The 23,734-nt window shown below is 42.8% G+C and overlaps 2 long non-coding RNA genes across 3 annotated transcripts in view; one reads left to right on the plus strand and one right to left on the minus strand.

Moving 5' to 3' along the window:
- LOC109283068 (uncharacterized) overlaps positions 1 to 23,734 on the plus strand; it is a 79,384-nt gene that overhangs the window by 50,804 nt on the left and 4,846 nt on the right. For both annotated transcript variants that reach the window (XR_009460758.1, XR_009460757.1), the window contains exon 3: positions 14,280 to 14,383. This is a non-coding gene — a long non-coding RNA (uncharacterized LOC109283068). The remainder of the gene's footprint in view (positions 1 to 14,279; positions 14,384 to 23,734) is intronic.
- On the minus strand, positions 2,852 to 20,697 carry LOC132249337 (uncharacterized). The gene is made up of 2 exons (XR_009460759.1): positions 20,470 to 20,697; positions 2,852 to 3,328 (listed from the first exon to the last, which is right to left on the minus strand). It is a non-coding gene; the product is annotated as an uncharacterized LOC132249337 (long non-coding RNA).

Consider the following 23,734-nt stretch of genomic DNA (forward strand, 5'->3'; position numbering starts at 1 on the left):
GAGTTTGGCATTGTGGAGGGATGGAGAGGAACAAGATAGGTAAAAATAGGGTGAACATATAATTTTTAAGGAAATCCAAGATACTGCTTCTCCCACCCCTCCAAGTCAGCAGCGCTGCTGCAGGCAGAGGCAGGCACTGCCCACCTGCCTGTTGCACCATGCTGCTCTGGCTCCCCACTGGAGTGTGCCCTGTGCCTCTATGATTTGGGACTTTTGTTTTTATTTTCACCAACTGCCCAAGACTGGCCTACAAAATCCAGGACTATCCTGGCCACACTAGGACGTATGTTCACCCTAGGTAAAAAGGAAACCCAGTCAGAATGGGGCTACAGTAGTTTCATAGTTGGTAGGGTCAGAAGGGACCTGAGCAGATCAAGTCCGACCCCCTGCCATGGGCAGGAAAGGATGCTGGGATCAAACGACCCCAGCAAGGTGTCTATCTAGCCTCCTTTTGAAGACCCCCAGGGTAGGAGTGAGCACCACCTCCCCTGGAAGTTGGTTCCAGATCCTAACCACCCTGACTGTGAAGTAGTGCCTCCTGATATCTAGCCTGAATCTACTCTCCGTCAACTTATGACCGTTATTCCTTATTACTCCCAGTAGTGCTCGGGGGGAACAGGGACTCTCCCATTGCCTGCTGGTCTCCCTTGGCCAGTTTATAGACGGCCAAATCCCCTCTCAGCCTTCTCTTGTGGAGGCTGAACAGGTTCAGGTCTCATAGCCTTTCCTCATAGGGTCTGCCCTGCTGCCCCTTGATCATGCGAGTGGCCCTCCTCTGGACCCTCTCCATGTTGTCCACATCCCTCCTGAAGTGCAGCACCCAGAACTGGATGCAGTACTCCAACTGCGGCCTGACCAGTGTCGCATAGAGGGGGAGGATCACTTCCTTGGACCCGCTCATGATGCATCTGTGGATGCATGACAAGGTGCAGTTAGCTTTCCTGACTGCGTCCCCACATTGGTGGCCCATGTTCGTTTTGGAATCTATAATGACTCCCAAGATCCTTTTCTGCCTCAAGAAGGGAGTTCCCCAGCCTGTAGGTATGCTGCTGGTTCTTTCTCCCTAGGTGCAGTACCCTGCACTTGTCACTATTGAATCCCATCTTATTCTCATCCACCCACCCCTGTAACCTGTCCAGATCCAATTGCAGCCTGTCCCTCCCTTCTAGCGTGCCCACTTCTCCCCACATCTTAGTGTCATCTGCGAATCTGAACAAGGTGCTTTTCACCCCCTCATCCAAGTCACTGATGAAGATGTTGAACAGTGTGGACCCAAGGACAGAGCCCTCCAGGTTGAAAAAGACCCATCCACCACCACTCTCTGGGTGCGGCCCTCCAGCCAACTGGCAATCCATTTGACTGTGTAGGCATCGACACCACAATCTCCTAATTTTTTAACGAGAATGGGGTGAGATACAGTGTTGAAGGCCTTCCTAAAGTCCAGAAAGACTACGTCCACTGCAACACCTGCATCCAAAGATTTTGTGACCTGGTCATAGAATGCCACCAGGTTGGTCTGACAGGACCTGCCGCTAATGAACCCCTACGTATATACTCCCCTGCTTGCCCCTCATAGATGTGCACCTGGATAATTTTCTCAAAGAGCTTCCCCATGACCAAGGTAAGAGTAACAGGCCTATAATTTCCTGGGTCCTCCTTCTTCCCTTTTTTGAAAATGGGGACCACATTGGCCCTTTTCCAGTCCTCTGGCACTTCGCCAGAGCACCATGAGTGCTTGTAAAGCTGTGCCAGGGGTCCCGCAATGACCTCTGTTAATTCCCTCAGCAGCCTGGGATGGAGATCATCAGGACCTGCTCATTTGAACACGTCCAGTCCCACCAGAAGTTCCCTGACTAGGTCCTCTCTGACCCTGGGCCTGGCTGCGCCTCCCCTGGGACCATCAGGGATCCCAGTGGTGGGGGGATGACCTGGTCCGGAGGTATAGTCCTCTCTGGTGATAGCTCCTCCCTTCCGTTGGATGTACACCTCCTTCTTAGCTTTGAGACATTCCTGGATGCTTTTGGTGAGCCATGGGGTCTTTTGAGCACTCTTGCCCCCTTTGATCCATGTTGGGATTGACACCCTTTGGGCTTGGAGGATTGTCTCCTTCAGGAACGACCACTCTTCTTGGACTCCCAACTCCCCACCCCTCCGGGATCTCAGTGCCTCCCCGACTAGTCTCCTTAGCTCAATGAAATCCACCCTCCTGAAGTCCAGGGCTGCTGTCTTGCTGCAGGCCTTTGCCACCCTGCGCTGGACAGTGAACTCCAATAGGCAATGATCACTATCACCCAAGTGATTGAGCACCCGCAGTCCCCTCACCAGGTCATCGCTCATAGCCAGGACCAGGTCTAACAAGGCATTTCCCCTGGTGGGACTGTACCTCCTGGGTTAGATGGAGGTCCTGTAACATGGCTAGGAACTACGTGAGCGCTCCTAGTGAATGGGAGCGAGGCAGTGAGAAGAGGAATGGGCAGACACACCTGAGCTTTCTGTAGCCAAGCAGTCCAGATGTAGCAGGAGTTTACCACCCAAAGAGCTGCCATTCAACTGGAATTCCAGATTAGCAATATCATAAAAGGAGACCATGATGATGACTAAAAATGTCTACATCAGTAATCTAAGCAGAACAATGGAAAGTGAGCCTATTATCTTCAACATAAAGCAAGAAGATAAACTTAATAACATAAAGGACAAGCAAAATATTGCCTCTTTCCCCATCCCCTGTAAGATTTGTCTTGGTAAATTGATGATTAATGACAATAGGTGGGTGCCTCAAATACTCAGCCAAGCCTACAAGTTACTAATTGATTGTCTTAATCCAATAACAAACTATTTCCAAAGGGAAACATTAAAAAAAAATGTTACATGGTTTAATTACACCATCCACAATAGTTGCATCTTACTGGAAAAGGGAGGATCAAAATCTTCAACCAGTCACAGTGATAACAAAATTCACAAAACTGAGGGTTTGCTTCAGCTTAGATGTTTCACAAAAAATGCAGACACAATAAAACTAAGGTGAGGATTCGGTAAGCTTTGTATACACAGCTTTAACACCAGCTCTCCTTTGAGCCCACGAGTACTCTCACCGAAGTCAACAGAGCCCTTCACATGCTTGGAGTTAGGCATGTGAGTGTGTTCCTTGTTGGATCAAGACCAAATTTTTGGCATGTCCAAAACAGAGTTCAGAAATCTCCCAAGAATTCTCACATGACTTCCAGTGTTTCCTGTTTCTGTTTGGGCTGCAAATCTTGCAAGAACTTTCCACAATGCTTCACCTTCATTTCAGGCACTCCAACTGCAGCCAGAATCAGGAAATGCAGAGCTGCATGAAAATGAAAAATAGCTTACTTAAGTTACCCTAGCACAGTCAAGCCTCAAAGACTCAGAACGGGTATGGTTCAAGTTCTGAGTTATGGGTCAGCTTCATGTATTTATTCATTTTGAATCTAAATGAATTTGCCTGTTGTTAACATGCTTTCCACCATTTCGTTCTCTGACTTGGCCTTTTCCAACAGTGCCAGACCTGCCTCACTTACTGAGCTGCAAAGAATGACACTCCCCTTATCCCTGTGTAAGTAACATCCATCACTGTATCAGCACCTGTCTGAACAGTGCTAGAGGAGGGTCAAGGTACTATTTCCTACCTTTGACAGGTGTTATAACAGCACCAAACTGCCCAAACATATAAAAGTCTCCATTCTGAAAACTGTTAAATGTACTTTTCCCCCCTGCTATTCCATCCTCCCCATGGACTTTTTAGCTCCACTAAGGCCAAAAATGAATGCCTTTCATACACAGCAAAGGACAGGCTTTCTCTTTATTGAACAGCAAAATATAAAACTAAGCAACTGAGAAGGGAGCACTCATTAACACAACTGTTTGGGTGCTATGCCATAGCAAAACCAGGCATTGCCATTCTTAACATCATTCTCTGCCTTCCCGTTGGGTTGGCACATCTAATCCTTATTATGATTGGATTCACACTGAAACAGTAGCACCAGATGAAAAAAAAATGATCCCCCTATTAAAAACACAGAAGTTCATTTAGGATATTGAATCAACAGATATTATTGCTTACTCAGACAGAGTGTGTGTGTGCATGCATGCACACATGCATGCACAGACATTATATGTCTTCATTATTTATGTTACAGTAGGGCACAGGAACACTACTCAAGATCAGGGCCTAATTGCAATAAACACTGTACAGACAAGTAACAAAGTTCCTCCCTCTAGAGAGTTTAAATCTAGGTCTAAGACAGGATGTAGTTATTGGACAAAGCAGACAAACAGGGTAGAAATGTATGGATGAGGCAACAATAAAACAAACCTAAGTCAGCAGAAAACAGGAGCTCTCTGATATATTAGTAGATTCTTTCTTTCCTCTACATTTTCTACTTTTCATTTCTATACTCTGTGTGTGTACACATGTGTGTGTATGTGCATGAATATGCACATTCACAGCTATATTTGCTGAATTTTCATAATATCTCTGTATTCTGTATCCCACGTTGTTGATTTGTTCTGCGTTTTGTTTGGCCGTTTGTGGGTAATTACTAAAAAGAGTCAGTAGGAGTTGTTTAAAAAGCAGAGTTTAAAAAGGAAATTTTAAATATCTGTATAGTAACTATAGCAACATCCACAGCATGAAAAAATTAGAAACAAAACTCACTGCAATTGTCAAGCAGAGCAAGAAAAAATATATTGCATAGTTTTAACCAGGAAACTAGCTTATTTTTTCACTATTAAAAGATGTCAATTAAAGTCAACCATCTCTACACACATTTCTCATTCATTAGAAGTTCAGAGATTGTACAATTATTGCAGTGATTCTCAACTAGGATCCCACAGGATCCCTTAAACGGTGTCATGCCACCCAGCTCCTGTGCAGGGAGGTACTTTCCTACCCCATCGGGCACCAGTGTGTGCCCCAGGCACCCCAGCAGCTCCTGCAACTGCTCCTCTGGGGACTGTCCCCATTGCTGCCCCCCGCCTTCCAGGTAGCCCCTGTGCCAGCTGCCCCCATGCTCCTAGCAGCACACTCTGCTGTGGGTGAACCGAGCAGGTAGGTGGATGGAACCCTTCTTTGCAGCCCAGGTCATCCTCTAGACCAGCATTTCTCAACCTGTGGGTCATGATCCAAAAGCAGGTGGCAAGAATGTATGAAAGGGTCACAAACAAACTTTAAAAACAGATCAATAAACTTTAAAAATGGATTCTCCTTTAAAAAAGAAAAATATTGGAAATCGCTGCTTTTCCCTTGCAGGCTGGCAGAGTTCCAGCCTGCGAGGGACTGCTTGGGGCCCCCCGCCCTACACACTGGGGGTCTGGGGGCAGCGGGTCAGGAGGAGGGGCACTGGGTCAGAACTGGCCAATGTTTACAAATGGGTCCTGGTACAAAAAAGGTTGAGAAGCACTGCCCTAGACTCTGTCCTTACTCCCATGAGGGCATATGAGACCCTGCAAGGTCTGTTTCAGTGGCAGGAGCTGCCCCTGTCCCCCTCAGATACAAACAGAGGACTAGAAAATAGGGAGAGGGCAGATGGTGGAAGAAGCACAGTAGTGTTAAATCCTACTCCCACTGCTCTTACCCGGTACCAGCTAAATTGGTGATTCTCAACTTTTTCAGCCTCAAGACTCCCCTCCATATCTTTTCTGACTTCAGATTCTAGCTCACCTGTGGTATCACGAAATTCAGAAAACTTACGAAGAGGTGCCCCGAGGCTAAAAAGGCTGAGAACCACTGAACTCATGTCTTATCCTTGGAAAAAGTTAAAGACTTCAGAGAGTTTGGCTTTGGGGACGAAAGATGTTCCTTTAATAGAGGCCTAAATCCTTTAACAAAGGATTTTTCCATCTCAGACAAGTCAAAACACTGCAGAAAACAGCAGTCACCTGGACTCAACATTATGACTGCTTTCTGAGTCACTCCAGGAAATGTGAGGGGATTTGCATATGCAGATTATAGGTGTGCATTTGCAGGGAGAGATGGTTGTTATTTTTATGGCTGTTACTATATTACTTAGGGCATTCCACAGGGGACATCCACTTTTTCCCCACTTTGCTCCTCTATGGGAAACCATACATTCAGTTATTGGTGACTGTCACTGAGAAGTAGCAAGTCTACAGTCTCAGAAGCATTTGAATGGACTAATAATGTATGTCAAAAGATTGGTTTAAAAACCTTTTCTTCCTCCTTTTTAGCTTGACTGGGTTGGTTTAGTCAAGGATGATCCTGAACTGAGCAGGGGATGGGACTATGTCACCTTATGAGGTCCTTTCCAGTCCTTCTTTCCTATAATCCCTTCCCTGTTCTGAGGCTAGCTGGCCACACCTCTGCATAAAGCAAAGCCAACTAAAGCCTACTCCTAATTTAAACTAGCTGCTCACAGTTCTCAAATACTAGAGGCACTAGTGGAGACATCTCTATGAAACCAGAAGAATGCCCAAAGCAGAGAAATCCTTGCAGGTCCAGTTTACAATCTAATTCATTTTTTAATCTAATTTGATTATAAAATAATAACCCAAGTTAAGGATTTAGCCACAGGAGACACACATGTAGATACCATAATCATGTGAAAAAGCAGATTTAAAATACAGTCCACTGAAGACCAGAAAAGGGAACTGCAAAAACAAATGAGGGTAATAAAATAATACACTTTGCAAAGGATAAAGAAAATGCTGAAGTCAGCATTTTATGATAGCCCTTCATCAGGAAATGCCTGTGAAAACAATTTTGGAAAGTAATAATTTGCCTTACTGATTTGTCTGCAGATATTCCTTGAAGCAAATGAGGCACAAAAGTCCTACTACTTTTTTTTTTTTAATGGGAAAGAAAACAGCTTTCAGTGGAAGGAAAGAGACACTTGCCACCTCTTGAAAAAAGATAGACTAGCTTATTAAATGTCAGATATTAGACAATATCAAACTACTAGAAGAGAGATTCAAATTTCTGATACAAGAACAAAAGAAAACACTACTTCATTCAAAGGAACTGAACAAAAAAGGATGGCCAAACAGTGGGGAAGCCAGTGCAGAAGTCAAGTATTTACCTAGCCAGGCTCTCTCTCTGAGTACCATCATCTCCCTTTTCATCATTCTTGGAATTTTTAATGGTACTGAACTGACACACAATTATGCAAATGAAAAACGTAACATTTTCTATTCCACAGCAGACAAAATGTGGATCTTGTGGCTGAAGGGGAAACTATCAGGAGAGAAAAAAATAAGTAAGAGAATGATTTTAAGGGCTCACATTATTATAAAAAAATTATAAAACAATAACAAATGTCATCTTAGTAAAAAAAGAGCGGGGGAGAGCGGGATTATAACTGTAACATCTGTAAACCTGAGGGATCTGCCTATTGTTACCTGTTCTTTTTTTCAGTGGCACCACTCTAAAACTATTGTCTCTCTACTGGTTGCGCTGGAGTTGCATAGGATTTGTACTAGTGTAACTGATAAGAGGATCTAATTAATTACCTTGCTTGCTTCAGAATCTTTCCATAGTGGCAGAATTTCCCCAACACTCAACCGGCTCATCCACAAACCAAATTTTGTTTGAAGATTGCACAGAAAAACTCATTAATAGCAAGTAAGATACAGCTAGGTCCTTCTGAAAAATATGTTTCTGAAGCTACCAACCTTCACATCTCTGGAGGCTTCTCAAGACTGGCATATGAATAGCCATTCTGTGCCCCTGTGATACAGTAGTGCTCATCAGCCTCAGTACATCATCCTCTTCATGGCACCATATATTCTGACTGATTTGGCTCAAGTGAGGGAATGGACATAAATGCTTCCCTTGTTTCTTGTACGTAGTTTGTCTATGAGATTGTAGAAAGGGGGGGGGGGGGGGTCAGAGAGGCAACTCTAAAACAAGGACAGGTCAAATGTTTGCTGTATTTATTCATCAGAAAACTGGCAGAATCAGATGCCTAGCTGTTACCTGAGTGAAAATCGGAGAGGAACAATAGCAAACAATGACAAGCAATAGGATGTGCGTTCAGGAGTTGCTTAAGCAAAAAAACTTACAGAACTCAGGACAGCAACTTAAAAAAAAAAAAAAAAAGTTTAACTCAAGCAGGGTGCCCTGGCAACAGGATCATGTGGATGACAGTAAGTATGCTTTTAACCTCCCCATAGTCCTCCAGGACAAGAGAGAAAAGCAAGTGGAGGATCAAATGGATTACAAGTCAAGTAAGGCACTTTGCAGCACAAAGATGTTTGAAGCCAACTCACAGGACACATTTGTCAAGCTCTTAAAAAATAGAAATACAGGATCAAAGCAGAAGCACTTTGCAAATATTAACATTTGTCACCTAGTTTTACTTTTGATGTAATTCATTTTGAAGACATTTCTTTCTTGCTTTTTTAAACAGGATAATCTAGTTGTTCAGCACGCACGCTTGGCTCCTTCAAAAGAAACGTGACAATATTGCTGAAATATGGAAGATTTAACTAAAAGAATGCACATATTAGAACAAAGTTCTTCATAAACTAGCACAGTGGAAAAATCTGTTCTTTTTGATGCCATCAAAACATTCCAGTAAGTGTTTTGGAAGTACTCCTCAAAGAAACAAATGGTAAATGATAATTCTTTGTATTATTTCAAATATAAGTAAGGCTAAAGTAACATGTCATGGGTGACTTCAATTACCCAGACATCTCGTGGGAGGACCGCTCAGCAAAATCTGAGCGGTCGCAGAGCTTCCTCTTGTGCGTGGATGACCTCTACCTGACTCAAGAAGTCTATGGGCCAACGAGAGGCAAAGCGCTGCTCGACCTGGTGCTGGCTACTGGGGATGACCTAGTCGGCAACGTAGTGATCAATGGGAAGCTGGGTGACAGCGACCACGAGCTGATCACCTTCACCATCCACCGAAAAGCTGGCAAGTCGGTCAGCAACACGCAAGTCCTTGACTTCAGGAAAGCCGACTTTGACAAGCTCAGGAGGCTTGTCAGTGAGGCCCTAAGGGACTGTGACCACAGGGAGAGGGGAGTTCAAAAAGAGTGGTTGCTCCTCAAGGGAGCGATCCTCAATGCACAAACTAAGTCTATTCCATTTTGGAGGAAAGGCAGCAAGAGGGCACAGCAGCCCCCCTGGCTCTCCAGGGACCTAGCAGACCTCCTGAGGCTAAAAAGAAAGGCCTACAAAGGATGGAGGATGGGAGTCACCTTCAAGGAGGATTATTCTGCGCTGGTCCGGTCCTGTAGGGAGCTGACCAGGAAAGCCAAGGCTGCAACTGAACTCCAGCTAGCTTTGAGCATCAAGGACAATACAAAGTCCTTTTTCAGATACGTGGGGAGCCGGAGGAAAAGCAGGGGCAACGTTGGACCCCTGCTGAACCAGATGGGGCAACTGACAACTGACGCCCAGGAAAAAGCCAGCCTATTAAATAGGTACTTTGCGTCAGTCTTTCATCAGTCCCATGGAACGCCCATGCCCGCTACAGGGCCAGGAAGTCCAGGTGAGGGTGATCCCCTGCCCTCCATTAATGCTGACTTCATGAAGGAACATCTTGAGAAGCTGGATACCTTCAAGTCAGCCGGCCCTGACAATCTTCATCCCAGGGTACTCAAGGAGCTGGCGAGCATCATAGCCCAGCCTCTAGCGCGGATCTTTGAAAACTCTTGGCGCTCTGGTGTAGTGCCCGAAGACTGGAAGAAGGCCAATGTGGTGCCTATCTTCAAGAAAGGGAGGAAAGTGGATCCGGCTAACTATAGGCCCATCAGCCTGACTTCTATCCCGAGGAAGATCTTAGAAAAGTTTATTAAAGAGGCCATCCTTAATGGACTGGCCGATGCCAACATCTTAAGGGATAGCCAGCACGGGTTTGTTGCGGGTAGGTCTTGCTTGACCAATCTCATTTCCTTCTACGACCAGGTGACCTATCACCTGGACAAGGGAGATGAGATTGATGTCATATATCTTGACTTCAAAAAAGCCTTCCATCTGGTGTCCCACGATCGTCTCTTGGAGAAACTGGCCAATTGTCGCCTTGGGTCCTCCATGATCCACTGGCTGGAAAATTGGCTCCGGGGTCGGACCCAGAGGGTAGTAATTGATGGAAGTCACTCATCGTGGTGTCCGGTGACCAGTGGGGTCCCCCAGGGCTCTGTCCTTGGACCCATACTGTTCAACATCTTCATTAATGATGTGGACACTGGAGTCAGAAGCGGACTGGCCAAGTTCGCAGATGACACCAAACTTTGGGGCAAAGCATCCACACCAGAAGACAGGCGGGCGATCCAGGCTGACCTGGACAGGCTCAGCAAGTGGGCGGATGAGAATCTGATGGTGTTCAACGCCGATAAATGCAAGGTTCTCCACCTTGGGGGAAAAAAAACCTGCAGCATCCTTATAGGCTCGGCAGTGCTATGTTGGCTAGCACTATGGAAGAAAGAGACTTGGGGGTCATCATTGACCACAAGATGAACATGAGCCTGCAATGCGATGCGGCGGCTAGTAAAGCGACCAAAACGCTGGCTTGCATCCATAGATGCTTCTCAAGCAAATCCCGGGACGTCATTCTCCCCCTGTACTCGGCCTTAGTGAGGCCGCAGCTGGAGTACTGTGTCCAGTTTTGGGCTCCACAATTCAAAAAGGATGTGGAGAAGCTTGAGAGAGTCCAGAGAAGAGCCACGCGCATGATCAGAGGTCAGGGAAGCAGACCCTACGATGACAGGCTGAGAGCCCTGGGGCTCTTTAGCCTGGAAAAACACAGGCTCAGGGGTGATCTGATGGCCACCTACAAGTTTATCAGGGGTGACCACCAATATCTGGGGGAACGTTTGTTCACCAGAGCGCCCCAAGGGATGACGAGGTCGAATGGTCACAAATTACTACAAGATCGTTTCAGGCTGAACATAAGGAAGAATTTCTTTACTGTCCGAGCCCCCAAGGTCTAGAACAGCCTGCCACCAGAGGTCGTTCAAGCGCCTTCATTGAACACCTTCAAGATGAAACTGGATGCTTATCTTGCTGGGATCCTATGACCCCAGCTGACGTCCTGCCCTTTGGGCGGGGGGCTGGACTCGATGATCTTCCGAGGTCCCTTCCAGCCCTAATGTCTATGAAATCTATGAAACATTTGAGTCTACAAAATAAAGAAAACAATATGGGCTAGCCATCCTTCATGTCAAAGACAAGCCAAAAAGCCCCTTGGGCTAGCATAGTCAAGGTAGGCTGGCTTCTGTCACCAACAACACACAAGGAAAGCAATAACACCAGTATCATGTTCAGCTGCCTTAGGCTCCCCCTCCTGAATGTCTAGGTAGCCATATACAGCTGGGTCAGCTAGGGGCATTCTCCAGTACAAATCTCAAACAGGGCTCAAACACACCTCTCTGGAGTGTGAAGATGCCATAATTGTACTACCACCACAACCCGCCAGCCTCAAAGGGGTTCATTCATTTCAGAGGAGCTGTTCCACTGATACACCTATCCAAAATACACTCTGATTCAAAATATACACTCTGATTAAAAAATGGCACAAAAAGAAAAAAATATATAATTATAAAACTTTATCTTGACCATTTTCAATAGCGGCTTTTTCTCAAGTTCTGTGAACCATGCAGCTCATTCCCATCAGACAGGACGACAGACAGAAGGTAAGTCAAGTGTTTGGGTCAGTGGTGTGCTGAACTTTCTGCCAGCATGGGCGCCAGTTCTGTTTTCCTCGACCCTTCAATCAGATGCTCTTCACATCTGCGCTGATTTCCAGAGCGGCAGAATTCCAGCTAGAATCCTAGGACTTTTAACTTGTTTTATGAGTGACCTTCTCCATACGGGGAGATTTACAGTTCTATGGCTGAGTAACACAAGATATATAATAACAACAACAGCTCAGACTTAATTTAGGAAATTCAGTAATTGTCGAGTGTGGTAAATCATCTTTAAAGCAAACACTCTTAAAGTCTGAGAGATAAAGTTCATTCCCCTGTGATGAGGTGGTAGCATGGAATGCCCTGAGGTTCTGGGCAGAGTTTCAAAGCAGTTAAGTCACATTAGGTGAGATCCAGCTGCCCATGGCTGCTGGGATTTCTGAGAATGTTGGCACTGGGGTGACACACTGGATAATCTTTAACAGGGGAAGTCTGTCTGGTGCCTGCTCTTTGTTCCAACTTCACTTTCATATTTGAGAATCCTTATGACAGACTTTCTATTCACAGCAGTGTTTTAGCCTGTCACAAGTGTGGCCCCAGAGATTATAGTTAGGCAAATACAAAGAGAACCCACACATGCTTGAGTCCTTCAAAGTATCTTTTCTGTTTAGGTTCCATTTGTTAATATTTGACTGAGTCTGCGGTTTGAACAAGTACTTCCCAAATCTATTTCAATGTTTAATATATATATATATATTAAATACTGAAATGCTCTGAACACTATATATATTTGACTGAGTCTGCGGTTTGAATAAGTACTTCCCAAATCTATTTCAGTGTTTAATAATATATATAATAAACACTGAAATAGATTTGGGAAGTACTTATTCAAACCGCAAACTCAGTCAAATATATATATATATATATATATATATATATATGGTGTTCAGAGCATTTATGAGTAAAACCAGTTTGACAGGTTTAACCATCTATTCCTTCCTTGCACAATGTTATTCTTATAAAACTCTTGTCTTATCATGTAACTCATGAACTCACAATGCCCCCATGGCATCACATTCATTTCCTGAATGTCTCAGCACAATGATTTCTTAGAGATTGTAAAATCAAAAGATCTAGGAAGATCTGGCCTGAAATATTTAGCACTATAATGAGGGTAATAGGCATTACATTGTTGAAAGGCAAATAGACTGAAGTGCATGAAATTTTGCTTCTTTTGTGACATGATATAATTTAAACTTCTTAGATAGATATTCACAGAACTCATGATCCTGCTTATTATACTAATGAAACTTATGCACTATCACGATGAAAATTAGAAGCGAATTGAAGTGGTTAGTACTTTGGTTCTTACACATGAATTTTGATTCACTGTGTATACCAGAGTATATTCTGTCACTGGGATGTAAGTACATAATAAGAAAGCAAAAATTGTCCTAGGATTGAGATTTCTACTGATTTAAACATTCAAGTTTAATCTTGCATGGTCTCAGTGTTACTGACTATTTATGTCATGGTAGTGCCTACAGGTCCTATTATTATTGCTTATTGTTAGAGGACTGTACAAGAAGCCTTACACAATGTTAGACTACATAAGGTTGCATCCATAGATAGTTTGTAGGTGCTCTTCCAAATTAGTATAATGGATATTATTGAAGATGACATGTAATCTCAGTATATGCAGCCTGATTCCCAGTTACACAAAGGCCTCTTCTGTCACTGCCTGAAGTCTTAAGTTGTTGTAAATTGTATAGTTCTTATGCAAACTTATATATGTATATTTTCCTTAAGTCCCCTTCCCCTAGCAGGGCTGTAACAAATGAGTTAGTGTAAATGAGAATCAGGCTCCCAGGTTTTTCCTACGTCATATGTACGTGCATTATGACCCGTCTATTGTTGCACGCAACAAAACTGCATTTATTTACCATATAAAATGGTACAGGGAGGGGTCTGTGATACTAATGATTAAGGGAGTCAAAAATACTTTAAAAAAATATATTCATATTCAAAGGATCATGATGAAGTTAATATAGTTAATATGGTGGCATATTAAAAATGGTGGAATTTTTTCCAGAAAATGTGAAGAGTGTAAAGAAGTATCAAAATAAACATTAATTATAGGTAAACCTAAAATGTCTGTTTTAGCTAAGCAAAGCACTCAAGAATTTGGGTTTATCTGGTAGGGTGAACCTATCATAGAACACATGACTAATTTACAAGCTTACAGTAAACTTTATTTAACAGCATTTGTAGGCCAGTGCATTACCAGCTTTAATTACAATTTTATAATCTGCATCAGCTAAAGCAGAATGGAATTAGTGACCAGTTACCAGGCCTAAAGTGCAGGTGGGCTGTTTCAGTCACCTCCAGATCCAGCATCGTAACTCTTCTTACAGGTTCCCAAGTTGCTCCTACTGTCATTTACTATCCATTTTTAGTACACACCTTTTTAAGGTCTCTGAACTATCTGGATCTGTTGTATTTACCAAATTGGGTTGGAAACCATACAGATCATAGCCAAATAAGCTGTATCAAGACGAGGGGTCTTGGTTTTCTTTGTTTTTGTCTGGACCAAAGACACTGGAAGGATACTGGACCTGTTGAAGTCAGTCAAACTTTTCTAATTTCATCTGTATTTCTGCTCACAGGCAGAACCAGAAAGCACAGATGAGCCTGAAAATGAAAAATGGGGGAAAGAAACATTTTCCAGACCTTTCATTAAGAAGGAAAGAAAGAAGTTCTATTTACACAGGTTTGTTTCTAGTTTAGGATTAAAGCTTGCATCAGGTACTTTATTTGAACTGGCTAACTCTTACTTAGCAAATGCCTGAACTACTACACACCAAAATTCTCACCATCCTCTTTAAGGCCCTTTCTATAATATGCAAATCCACACATCCTCACCTGTAGCATTCACTTAGCATTTCCCAAAGGCATATTATCACAAATTAAAAATAGCAACTTGAAAGAATGCTAGGAAAAATGCAGGTTTAATTGAAACTGGGGAGAGAGAGGGCATGGGCGGGGGGGGGGGGGGGGGGCGCGTTGCCGTTGGTTTCAATGGGGCCTGGATTTCACATGCTGTTTAAAAAATATTTTGGAAATGTCTAACAAACTTCAAGGTCAGTATAAAAAATCCCTAGGTTTTCAATATGGCAGAAACTATATGCTTTAAAAGTATCTGGGTTACACAGTGCCAGAGGCATAGCTGGCCAGGACTGTGCCTAGGGCAGTCCTCCCTCCTTTTTCCCCCTGTACCTTCTAGCTCCAGAGGGGCTAGAAGGAGGCAGAATGCAGGAGTAGCAGCTGAAATTCATTGCTGCTGAATGGAGATGTCACCTCATTTTTCTATTGCAAAAGCCCATGTCAAGTGGGCAAAAAATGGGTTGACATCTCCCCACACTGCAGCAAATTCTTTTGTTACTCACCAGAACTACATTTCCCAGAGTGCACTCACTGACACTCCTCCTCTATACTGCTTGGGTGACTGGGGATGGGAAGGTGAGGCACTCCCAGTCTATTCTGGTGCCACCTGCCCCCCTTAGGCAGTTCCCACCTATCCTTGCAGTACTACATCATTCAAGTGTGTAAAGTAGACACTGTGAATATGGCTGAGTTGAACAAACTTTTTTTTCTACCATTCAGTTTCCTCTTAATAAGGAAAAGCTGGATTTTATGATGGGCCCTTCAGATTCTTAAGAGAATCTCTCTAGATTAACTAGGAACTTTACAAGTCTCATTCTTCTTGTAGTTGTCACGAGGACTTTTCTACGTATTGAAACAATACAGGGTTTATGAATGATATCCTACATCAGTATGTCTTGTTTCAGCCTTTGGCGTATTCGCAGCAGCTGACAAAGTAGGCTGTTGCCTACAAAAACTAATGTCCCTCTGAACTAGTCCATCTCTCTAATCTCCACTTGTCATGGCCAAGTGGTGTCGGACCTCATATTCAGAAAGGGTATGTTCTTGTGAGAAGAATGAGGTAGATGTATTTATTTTCTGTAGTCTTGTTCATTCTTTGAAGAAATAAGAGAAAAATGGATCTCTCAAGTAGTGGAAAATTTTAAATACCAGCATAATGAAAAAAACTATTTGGCTTCTCTCTAACAATTTATAACTTATCCTATACTCCCTAGGCATATTTGCATTAGTTGCACAAAGAATAAGGCCCAGGATCAAATAGAGTTCCCTGTTTCATTTTACTATTGCACATTGCTTCATTTTATCTGTTGCTTTCTTGTATCATCATAAATTATGTTGTTTTAATTTTGTTTAAACTGGTACGATATGTAATCTTACTGTATGCTTTTAACAAAAACCATAAATTATATGCATTTATTATTATACTAATATGTATATATATACTTTTATTGCCCATTTTATTGTATTGCTTTAGTTATAGCTGTAAATACAATACTACTAGAGTTAGTCTCTAAGGTACCACCCTGCCCAGGCAGAAGCCTTTGAAGAACAGTAAGCAGACACCCAAAATGCCTGAGAGAAGCTATCCCTGCATGTGCACTATATTGTCTTGCTTTCTTTGCACAGGTAGAAGCCAAAATCATGGAGTTTATTACCTGTGTTCCTCTCACTGTCCATCAACAGTGCTGGTGATACTAATGTGCAACAAGAATAGCTAACTACTGAAGCACAGTGGAAATGTTAGAAAACTTTTTCATTATGAAGTGCCATAAAATTCTCAGTGCTTTCTTCTTGAATATAGCCTGTCCCTGGGGCACATCATCAAACATCCTTCTCATTAACCACTATACTGTTATTAAGAATGTAGATAGGATCATAAATACACTTGACAGGGCACATGATCCTCAAGTCTCAGAAGGCACAGATCAGGACACGCAGCTGATAAGCAAAGGTAAAGGTGAATTTAAGGTGCCTGTTGCATCTCCAATGCTGGGCTTGACAAAGGCTTAGCCTGGTCTTCCCTCCAGTACAAATTAGAACTGTTGAAGTTTAAATGCAAGTGCTGTTTTCCTCATACATTTAGTGGACATTCAGAGTAACAGAAACCCCGCTAGAATCCTAGGACCTATAATTTGGTCTATGAACAACTTCATGAACAATAAAAGATTTTCAGTTATTTGGCTTAAGTATTTTTCCTCAAAGATACATGATAGTGGTGTTGCCCTGATGGTCCAGGAACTTTGGAGAGGTAATGATTTCTTTGGGTGATATCTTTTATTGGATCAGCTGCATGTCAGAAGTTCTCAAATTCAAAAACATGTCCAACTATTCCACCTATGCCGTTGGTCAAATATTCCTGGACCATCATGGCTAATGATGGTCCAGGAATATTAGTAGTACACCCTAATACTACTGTAACATGAAATATATAAAAATCTGCTGCTTACAATGGCAAAGAAGAATGTCTTGCATTTGAAAGCTTGTCCAACTAGAAATAAATAAAAGGAGTAGGGACTTACTGTTTCCAGGGCTCTACAGTAATTGCGTATCTGTCTGCTTTCACCCTGTAGTAATTGAAAAGCTAAACTGGAGCTTTCCATACAATAGGGTAAGCCACCACGGTTTAGCTTTCACTTACCAGTGGCAGAGTGTACACATGGGCACACAGCAACAGTTCAGTAAAAAGTGCCCATCCCCTTTTCCCTCACTGTAATGTGCTTGTTTGTCCATACCCTAACCAATATCTGCTCTAATTTATATTGGTTTCTCACAGCCATTTGTGAGCAGACCAGAATATCCAGTGCTCTGAATCCTGTGATCTGACCTCCTTTTTCCCTAGTTTTTCTTCCATGTGCTGCTATGAAAGAGCTGTGTTAGGAATGAAGAAAACACATTCATTGCATTGTCACTTAAATATGTCCAGAGCTTTGATCAGTTTCTTCTGATTCTGTCCTCTTGGTCATCCATACTTCCTCCTTGCCCCTTCCAATAAACTGGCTTCAAGTTTAAGCTACCACAGATCCAGAGGGTGAAGGTGGCAATTTCTAGCTCATATATGCCCTTCACAGGTGCTCATTCCTGTGACTTTCCTGTATTATCTTCTAGGACACCTTCTGAAAAGTAAAATTAGGCCTGTCCTATTGTTCATTGCCAAGGCTAACCTCAGGTTTTCCTCTGCAGAGCACAGCCGCAGTGGTGCCACATCGAACCAAATTTCTTGCAGTTACTCCCAACAGCTTACTAGGTCAAAAGGAGAAAACAGAGACAATCTGCAAGGCCTTGTTTGTAGAAGTTCAGATCTGGGTTGAATGACTCCCTTATAGCTCTCTGTAGTTTTGTAAACTAAGCCACTGGATAGTTCATGTTTTCAGAACGTAAATCAGGCTCCTATCTTAGATGCAACTGGTGCAGTAACAGCAGGGTCTGTTTAAATCAGTTCAGAAAGTGAAAACCAAATAATGAATGAGCACAGAAAATTAGGTTGGCAAAACTCCATCATGATGATTTGTTGTTAGGAATTGTTGTTAATTTACAGGTCTGAGGCTTTTGTTGGTGCTTTCTAGGTTTAAGGCAGAATATTTCAATAAAATTATAGCTAAAGACAGTTCTGCTGATCCAAGAAATGTTCTGAGGGTGACAGCTTGTGCTACAGCTATGGTAAACAGCATTATATTCCAGCCAGACCAGTTACACTAAAAATAAATTAATAAACAAACATGTTATGGAATTTCCTAAAGTTTATCAACACTGTGAGCCAGATTCTCAATCTTGCTACAGCTCCTTTGCTCTGCTCCTGTGATGGAAATGGGCTACAAAGCATGTTTAACCAGATTTCTAAGGAATTCCCCATGTAAAAGGAACTTCAGGGTGAGTTTCCCTATTAGCAAGAAAGCATGGCTGGGTCATCACTATTTCTGAACTATCCCTAGCCAATGGAATACATGCTAGTGAGCACAGGCAGCTAGATGCAATGTAGGCTACTCCTTGACTATGTAAGGGTCAAAACTGATCTCCAGCCAGCCCCAGAATCAAGATTGTAATGTGGTGTAAAACCACCTTTATCCCACTACCCTGTTCCCACACTAAGGCCAATCAGACAGACTAAAAAATCTGATTATAAACTGATAGCTGTTGCCAATGATTTTCCTTACTGTTATTTTAGTATAGTAGCACTAGGGTCCCTAATCATGGACTGGGAACCCGCTGTGTAGGATGCTGTGCAAACATAGGACAGAAGGACAGTCCATGCTTTACCTCAGTACCTCACCCCTTCCAGCAAAGCAAAGTAAAAAGCCTTGGAGAAATAGATGTAGTAGCAATGGGAACACAGTCTTTAATAAATTGTTTTTTGGGGATTAGTATCATTTTTCTTGGGAATGAGAAAATCACTTCTGGATGTACTCCTAGTGTGCTTACAATCTGCTTTATTCTTGTAGCACTTTTTAACATTGGAACATAGGACTGAAAGGGATCTTCCAGGCTAAGTCCAGTCCAAAAGGGTCCATAAGAACATCCAACCTGGTTCCCAACCTACACATCAAATTTACCAACAATGTTCATGGAAAGAAAACCCAGACCCTTTGCTGTTTTAAGATAAACCAGACACCCCCAGCATCCCAGCATGCTCTCTGGGCTGGGCAGGGCTCTCTGCTCCACAGCAAAGCGGCCCCCCCCCCCCTGCTCCCTAGCCAGAGCTCCACCAGAGATTTGCAGGCACAGAGCATCTGCCTGGCTTCTCCCTGCTAAGAAGGGATTATTCCCCACTTCCCTCTGCCTTATGCAGACACCTCAGCATTAGCTAGCAAACCACATTCTGGCTACAGTCCATGCTGTGGGAGATGACAGGCAGACAGGTTTTTTGGAACAAATCAACAGATAGCTTAATGTCCTTCCTTGGAAGAGCTGTTTAAGAAGAGCTCCATTAGTTAATGGAGAGAGGCTCAGTTTCCTTAATGGGTTGATAAGCACTGAGTTAGGGGTGATCAACATTCCCTGCTGGGCTGCTTAGGATGGGGGGGAATAATCAAAGCATCCTGCCAGGGCCTAACCATGCCCCCCCAAGCCCTCCAGCACAGCACTTTGGAAGGGAAGGGAGGTCTGCTCTAGCATCCCCCAGCTTCTAACCTGGGCCACTGCAGGCATGTGCCTGCATTTCTGGGGCATCTGTCTGGTTACAAAACTGATTTAGCCTAGCCAGGTTAGACTAACCGGCAAAGATTTAATCAGTTCAGGCTCAGGCTTTTTGAATGTCTGTCCCTAGCCAAGTTGATCTACAGAGAACAACATGGAACAGTGAGGAAACAAATGCAGTTTCTTAAGACTGCTCCCAAGGTTCTCTCGTGCAATTAAAAAAACCCCAACAATACTTTAAAAGGCCTGAAAATTATAACAGAGGGTTCATTTAGCTTGTCAAATTAAAAGAGGCAATAACACAATAACAGGACATTTTTTCAGTCATGACTTAAATAAACAAAAAGAGGGAGTTCTTAAAATACCCGGAGGAAAGGATGAAATATTTTTCAGAACTACTGGGAATTAAAAAGTTTGGGACAGCAGGAAATGCAAGAACATGTCAAAATGGTTAATCCCCATTGCTTTTCTGAAAACAAATACAAATATTACAGCACTCACATTTTAAAAATACTAGCAGCTACCAAATTATCCTTGATAACAGGATTTGAATACAGTCTCCAAATACCTGAAGGGCGATTATAGAGAGGATGGAGATAGGCTTCTATCTGTAGCTTTAGGAAACAAGGCTAGGAGCAATGGACTCAGGCAGTAGCAGGGGGAATTTAGGTTGGAAATTAGGGCTAGGTACAGTAAAAAAGCCTGAAGCCAAATCCATTCAGTCTCTGCAGGTTAGTCTAAAATCCACAGATTAAACTGAAACAGAAGTGAACAGACATTTACCTTTGCCTGCAGTTGCTCAGGCCAGAAGCTAGGGAGTGCTAGGGCATGGCTCTCTGGCTGTGTTCATTTCCTCTTCCTGCTGCCCCTGAGGTCTCTGGGATCTGTAGTCCAGAATTACAGCAGTAGAACTCTGCAGGGTTGCTCCTCACTTCCTGTTCCTGCTTCCAGGTGCCTCTGGGATTTGTAGTCCATAGTTGCAGCCAGCTATAAGTTTGAGTGGGGAAAGGGTTATTTAGCCCCCCATCCCACCCCACCCCCCCTTGGCCCCAGACCCCAGCCAGGGTTTGCCTGGGCTGCATCCCCAGCAAAGCTTGTCCCCTCTCCCCCACCTTGTCAGTCAGCCCTCACAGCTCCAGCTAGAGAGCAGAGGGGCAGAGCCAGCCCTGCTCTCTGGAGCAGACAGCACAGCTCAGCCCACCACTGGAAAGCATGCTGGGGGACTCTGTTTTAACTTAAACAAGGAAGTGGTCTGGGACAAAAGTTTCATAAGCTGGTTTGACCCAAATCAGTTAAGTCTGATACTACATTCAACCAGGTTTATCTTAAACCAGTTTCAGCCATGTTGATACTGGTTTATGTGCATTGAGCTTCTGTTCTGTTACAGATTTAAACCAGTTTCTGATCACCACACCGGTTTACATGTAACTTCTGTCCCTAGCCTAGAAGGAGCTTTGTAGCAATGAGGGTCAAGTCTGCAACAGGCTACCTAGATAAATTGTGGAATCTCAATTCTTGCAAGTTTTCAAGGGTTATATTAGACAGACACTTGCCTGGGATGGGTTAATCAAGGATGATCCTGCCTTGATGAGGGAGATGGACTACATGACCTACGTGACCACGTCCCTTCCAGCCATGCTTTTCCTTTGATCCTCTTGGCAGCAAAGTTCTTGCCACAATGATTCTCCTATTGAGATTGGATGAATTGACCCAAATTAGGAACAAGTATTGTTCTAATCATATGGGCATAAAGAGAAGGACAAATTAGAGACAACAGATGATTACACAGTAAAAGTGCTATTCTCAAATAAAAACATTTTAACTTAAAGAATTAGCCATATGAGACTTTAGAGAGACTTTCCACTTTAGTATTATGATATATCAGTATTCTGGTACCCATACATTGTATGTCTGTTTTGATCATGCCAAAAGTGAAAAACATAGTTGGCTAAGTAAAATGCAAACAAATATGATCATTAACAGAATGATACCAATCTATGCAAGTGGACCTAACTCACCAATATCATCTACCATTGTTGACTTCTGCCCATTTAATTCAAAGTGACTTTGGTTTGTCTACACTCTTCCCACATAGTGCCTGGCAATGCTATCATGAAGCACAAACCTTTTGCTTTCTCCTGATCCACATGAGCCAAATCCTAGAAATAAGTCAACATAGCCACCTTCACATCAGCCCTGAGCTCATGCCCATAAGCACAACCAAAGCACAGGGCCAAAGAGTGGCCCTGAGACAATGTTTTGAACCACTTTGAGGTGGCAGCATCTCCTTGCTTCTGGGATTTGGCACATACCTAATGGAAAGAAGTCAAATGGACAGGCTATAGAAGTGTCACAACTCCTTTGGGCACAAAGGCAGCATAGAGGAACTCTATGAGTGCAGAGGTTCGCACAGCACCTCCAAGTTGTAGAATGAGGCCCATGTGAGTCTTTAAGGTGTGTCTTCAAAGCCCCTCACATTTGGGCTCCAATATAGACAGATTTACAGTCCATTCAGCATTTTCTTGTGAAAGCCTTGATTGAAAATATTTTGGTTTTGAACATATTTGGTTTAGAAACTTTTTTTACGTTTGTTTTTTCCTTTTTTTCTTCCCTGCATATTTCCTCTCCTCCCATTAGTCCTCATTTCTATATTTTGTCAGCAAAAAATGGGGAGAAGGGAGGAAGAAGAGAAAGGTACAGACAAAAGAAAAATAAAGGAGGAGGAAAGGAAATGATAAAACTAGAGGGTGAAGACATCACCAGCCCTCTGGTCCCCTAATTTTTTAATGTTCTGAGGGATTTTTTAAAAAACAGGAAACAATCTGAGGAAAAGAATGGGATATTTAAAGAATGGTGATTTTTTTTTTAAACTGTGAAATTGGTCTTCATAATGAAAGTACCTTTAAAAAAAATTCAACTAGTTCTGCTCAATTTCTACCTCCATTCATGGGTCCTGATAATGCTTACATATCCCTCTCCAGGGCAGCTGATGCTGACCTCATTGATGCTTGTCATGTGTTTTGAAAGCCTCAAAAAGCGGATGCCAAGAAATGCAAAATCTTATTGCTTCCTCTTATTCAGCCATCAACTTCCTCCTCCTCATCATCCCTCTGCAACTTCACCTGATTCATCATGCAGCAACTGTGAGAGATTTAGCAAATTGGGAGCAAACCATGAAGCAAATAATACTAGTTACCAAGGAAAAATGCCCCTCCTCTCCACTATATGATTTATTTTTAAATAAATACTGCTAGGGTACAATAAAGGAAAATCAGCATTGCATTGTATCATCTATCCATGGTGGAAATGATGTTGGTAACTGCAAGATATTTCTCTGCAAGTGTTTCACATTTTTCCAAGCGATGTAGGGCAAAGTTTTGTGTAATTTTCCAGTGACCTTGATTATGCAATTCTGTAAAACTGCAGCTCTAGACTACATCAAAGCCTCTACTACTTTTATCAGGTATTAGGCAGCAACTGAGAATCAAGGAACAGTCAGTGGATATATGGCTATATATGATGTGCTTTGCTCCAGTCCTTTATAAGGATGGCAGTAGATTTATATTAAGCAAATAAATGATGATATATTGCAAAGTATCCTAGCCTATTTTGATTCTTAGTGCAAAGATAAATATAAAAAAGTGCCAGCAAAGCATTTCAGTATATATTTAAGCTCCACCAAATTCAAAGGGAGAAACCCTGGTCCCTTTGAAGTTAATTGCAAAACTACTATTGAATTCAATGAGGCTGGGATTTCCCTTGAAATGCTTAAGTACTATGATGAATCAGAGCTTTAATATACAAACGAGCTGCAAAAATCTTCCTTCTTCCAGAGTCCTCCATGAGATCAGATGCTCTATAGTGCTAAACCTTTCAAGTTAGAATCAAGTACAGATTAGGGGACTCTTCCATTCTTATATATACAAATAGGTAGAGAAATCAATGGAAACTCCTACATAAGTATGTCCTTATAATATCAAGCCCTGCTCCTCTCATCAGCTCGGTCAATCACGATAACAATTGAGATCACTGACTCATTTTGATGTGA

The sequence above is a fragment of the Alligator mississippiensis genome, chromosome 3 (genome assembly GCF_030867095.1).
Source record: "Alligator mississippiensis isolate rAllMis1 chromosome 3, rAllMis1, whole genome shotgun sequence".
Lineage (NCBI taxonomy): Eukaryota > Metazoa > Chordata > Crocodylia > Alligatoridae > Alligator > Alligator mississippiensis.